Source organism: Canis lupus, chromosome 9 (assembly GCF_048164855.1).
Source record: "Canis lupus baileyi chromosome 9, mCanLup2.hap1, whole genome shotgun sequence".
In the NCBI taxonomy this organism is placed as follows: Eukaryota; Metazoa; Chordata; class Mammalia; order Carnivora; family Canidae; genus Canis; species Canis lupus.
Window position 1 is genome coordinate 14,557,896 of NC_132846.1, and position 4,841 is coordinate 14,562,736.

The window sequence follows — 4,841 nt, forward strand, 5'->3', positions numbered from 1 at the left end:
CTTTTATGTTTTTAACCTCTCACACCTCATTGATTTATGACCTATCTTCTATTTTAAACCTCATCTACTTTGTCTTATTTTTAAAAGCTTAATCTTCTACCTTTATCAGATTTGTGAGCTTATTTTTAACTAATTACTCCTTTTTTCTCTTATACTTGATTTTATTTTTATTCTAATGGCTTCCTAAGTTTCTATTCCACCACTATGTAAAAGTTTTTCATTGGTTTTAATATTACTTAGCAAGAAGTGCAATAGGGGAGAGCTCAAACCATAAACAGATTTTGAAAACCTTCTTCCCTTTGGCTTCCTACACCCCTCCCCACCGACTTTTCCTTAACTTAATTTTAAGGATGGCTTTTAAAATGCAGCTCTTGTGAAGGGAGTTATAAATATAGAAAGAGAGGCCTAGAATAAAGCCCATGATCCTGGAGTAGAATCAGAAGTATTAGTACAAACTCATGGCATCTATGTGTATGTGTGTATGTTCTACATATATTTACTTAGGCACACACATATATATGAAATATATCATGTACATATACATTTACACATAGTCACACAAATGTATTTATTTCACAGCTCTGTCTGCTGATAAAGCAATAAAACCCCAGTAACAGTGAGCATATCTGCTGCCCAAGCTAGATTTCTAAATACCATTCTCCATTAAAAAGAACCAGGACTTCTTGGAGAAATGACTGCTTCTAGGGCTGAGGCAAGGAAAGTACAAGATAAACCTGAAATATCTTTCTGTGTCCAAAAGAAAGCACAAATAATGATGCAGATATAGCAAAAGAACAGTGAACCCAGTTTGGAGGAGTTCCCACTGGCCAAATCTGGGACATTTTGACTATCAAAATAAATAATGATAGTAATAAATTATACACCATTGAGTAAAAGAACCTATAAATCCATGTAGGAACAAGCAAATACCTGCATACATGATGGAAAATTCTTCCTTACAGTAGAATGCCAACTAATAAATATGGAAAGAATGATGGAGGTAGAAAATCACCATTTTGCAGCTATCATAATAATAATTGATTCTGGCAAGAACTATTAACATATATAAAACTACTGGGTAAATTTTGAGGAGAGTAGGATATATACATAGCCTAAAAATATCTCTCTACAAATCACTTCTTAATTTCAAAGGGCAAAAATACTAATTTTATAGTGGAGAAATCTGGAAGACACCAATTTCAACCATATGCCTTCTGCCATGATACTCTGTGAAGAAGAATACAATATTACATCTGTAACATTCCTACTGAAAATACATAATCTGAATCTCATCATAAGGTAATATCAACTAAACTCAAATTGAAGGTCTTTCTATAAAATAACTGACTCTACTCTTCTAAATATGTCAATGTCATTAATGACAAATAAAGATTAAGGAACTCTTCCAGATAAAAAGAGACTAAAAAGACATGATAACTCAATGCAATGTGTGATCCTGGTTTGGATCTGGGTAAGGTGGGGATGCGTATAGCTATAAAGGATACTATTAGGACAATTGACAAATTTCAATATAGACTATCAATTAGACAGTAGTTGTGTACGAATGTTGAAGTACCTGGGTGGCTCAGTCAGGTAAGCATCTGCCTTCAGCTCCAGTCATGGACACCAGGGCCTGGGATTGAGCCTCCCATCAGGCTCCCCACTTGGCAGGAAATCTGCTTCTCCCTCTCCCTCTGCCTCCCATTTCCCCTGCTTGAGCTCTGTGTGTGTGTGTGTGTGTGTGTGTGTGTGTCAAATAAATAAATAAAATCTTTTTAAAAAATAGCATACGAGTGTTAAGTGTTCTGATTTTGATGACTGTGCTATCATTTTATAAGAGAATTACTTTGTTCCTGACAAGTCAAACTGAAATATTTGGGGATAAAAGTCTATAACATCTCACTAACCAAATCTGGGATATTTGAGACATCAAAATAGATAATGATAGTAATGAATTACAATCCAGTGAATAGAAATAAGAATCTATGAATCCACATAGATATAAATAAATATACAAAAGGAAGTGGACAGCTCTTTCTTACAGTAGAATTCCCTTGAATGAATGGCTCAGAAAGAATATGTGTGAGTAAGGGTACACACAAAAGTGACAAAGCAAACAGGGGAAATTATAACAATTGGTGAATCTCAGGAAAGGAGAGTTTGAATGCAGTGTGCCAGCACCAGGTGCTCAGATGGAAAGGGAGGTAGGCTGGTGGTGGGGAGGAACGAGGTGGTGACTTCACTTCACTTCATTCTACTCTTATGAAATGAAACAGTGAAGTATTCTTTTCTGGGCTCCACTCTCCAGCCATCTTCTAATATATTTCTTTCCAGGTTGTTTCATGTCCTTCCTCAGCAAGGTCACAGGAAAAATTCAAACTCATATAGAGTACATTGCCTTTCTTTTTTTTTGTTTTGTTTTGTTTTGTTTTGTTTTGTTTTAAGAAAGAATGAGAAAAAGGAGAGCACGAACAGTGGGAAGGGGTAGAGCGAGGAGAGAGAGAATCTGAAGCGGGCTCCACGCTCAGCATGGAGCCCAACACAGAGCTTCACCTCAAAACCCTAAGATCATGACCTGACACCTCAAAACCCTGAGATCATGACCTGAGCCAAAATCAGGAGTCGGACACTTAACCAACTGAACCATCCAGGTGCCTCTGCACTGCCTTTCTCCATGAGAACTATTGCTGGCCAGAATGGGGACTATTTCAACTGTTTATAAAACATCATGAATCATGCCTCTTTTGATCAGCTGCAACACAGGTCCACACAGGAATTCAGGAAGGCCTGCTTCAATCCAGATCACGGTCCAACATAATCTGTAGGATACATCCCAGTGTACAAGATGGTGGCTGAGGCAGGCTGTCTTAGATCCATTATCCAGCTTCTTCAAAGAAAAAAAAAAAAAAGATGTTATGGAATGAATGAGTCCTAAAGGACAAGATAGTCAAACTTCAGAAGCTTGGCTTCAGTGACAATGTAACTTCCTGCCCCACATCTCTTGTTAGACCCTCTTATAGAATTCCAATGAGGATCATTGTACCATCTCTCACACCCAGTTTCAGAAAGTGATTTTCCTCTTGGTTCTTTCCTCTTTGACTGAAGAATGAGACCCTCAAGCAACCCAAACTCACTGCCATCAGACACCATACTCTCTGGGGAAATTCTTGACTCCCTATATAAATTACTCAGCACTGAGCCCCACCCTGGTACCAGTGACCTAACCCAGAAAATCTGAAGCGTTCCTTAATTCCAGAAATTGGTTGGTGCTCCACCTTGGACTGGATGAGCTTGACTTGCAAGATGTGAGAAAAACCAAGTCACCTGAGTAAACAGCTTAACTGGTGACATGCTCCAAGTCTTCAGTTGCTTTCCTTTGGGCTTCATAAGATCTCTGGTGTTTGCTCCTTAATAAGAGTCTTCTAGAAAGACAGTAGTGTGGCAGGGGTAAGGAATTGAATGTGTTGGCTTTTTAAAATGGGTTCTAATATCTTGTTGTAAGAAACCTCCATTTTAAGATACTAATCTCTACACACTAGTGTTTTAAAGTTGGAGAACTGTTAGAGAAGAAAAGAGAAACAGGAAATATATAGCTTCAAAATATTGCTCCATACTTAATACTTACTTTTTTTTTAAGATCTATTTATTCACAAGAGACACAGAGAGAGAGGCACAGAGTCACAGACAGAGGGAGAAGCAGGCTCCTCGCAGGGAGCCCGATGTGGACTCAATCACAGATCCCAGGATCAGGCCCTGAGCCGAAGGCAGAAGCTCAACTGCTGAGCCACCCAGGAGTCCCCACACTTAATACTTATTAATTACAAATGGAAAATATAGTAACTTTACAACAGAGATACCTGGAAAATATCAACTTAAGCCATGTACCTACTGATATGATGTGTGGGAAGAATACAGTAACACTTCTATAATGTTCAAAATGAGTGAGATATTCTTTCTTCTTACCTCTAGGCTACTTTTGAGCTCCACTGCTCATATGGCTGGAACCTACTCTTTCCAGTCCTCATTAATTCCTTTAGAAGTTGGACATCATCTGTCCTGACAGCTTTCCCACACTCACCTTACCTACCCCCAAAGTTCTCATTACTTTGTTCTCCATATGATCTTTTTGTTATGCTGTTTAAATCTCAAATTATTCTGTATCTTCCATGGCAGACCTGGTTGTCTCTAAGACCCTAGACACCAGGATTTGCAGTAAAGGCAATGAGATTCTGAATGAATGGGTTACTTTTCTGTGGTGTGAGGATGTTCCTTTAGAAACTAAAATTCATTATGAATAGAATGTGGTGGTACTAAGTGATAGCTTATAGAAAAAAAGTGAAGAAAAATTGTACTATATGTCTTCCCCAAAGGTAGAACCAAATATTATATATTTAGAGCCTAGGTCTTGTTTACTTACTATTAACCTTAGAGTTAGCTTAGGACAGATAGAAAGAGCCAGTTTTCCCTAAGTTTTAAGTCTAAGTATATACATCTTGAAGTCAAGTCTACACTCATACTTTTTGGGGTTAGTTAGGAAGTTTAGGGATGAAGAAAAAGTTGAGGGCTTTCAACTTCTACTGGTGGTCTGTTGCCATTCTATGACCTTTCAGAACTTGGCCTCAATACCCAGAGGAAGAAATTTCTTTTCTCCCTTCCTTCTAATTGGCTGCTAATAACTTAAAACCTGCCTCTTCCACCCTGAGTCTCAACCACATGCAACTCTCCCTTCTAGGGCCCATTATAGAATAACTAAAAAGAGCTAGGGACTGCCAGACAGGAAAACCAGAATGAAACAAAACTGTAAAACTTACATCATGCTAATCCGAAGAATAACACTTCTA

The 4,841-nt window shown here is 38.1% G+C and overlaps 1 long non-coding RNA gene across 1 annotated transcript; it reads right to left on the reverse strand.

Annotated features, from left to right (window-relative positions):
* Positions 1-554: 554 nt before the first annotated feature.
* On the reverse strand, positions 555-4,841 carry LOC140639365 (uncharacterized). The gene is made up of 2 exons (XR_012036102.1): positions 4,812-4,841; positions 555-2,887 (listed from the first exon to the last, which is right to left on the reverse strand). It is a non-coding gene; the product is annotated as an uncharacterized lncRNA (long non-coding RNA).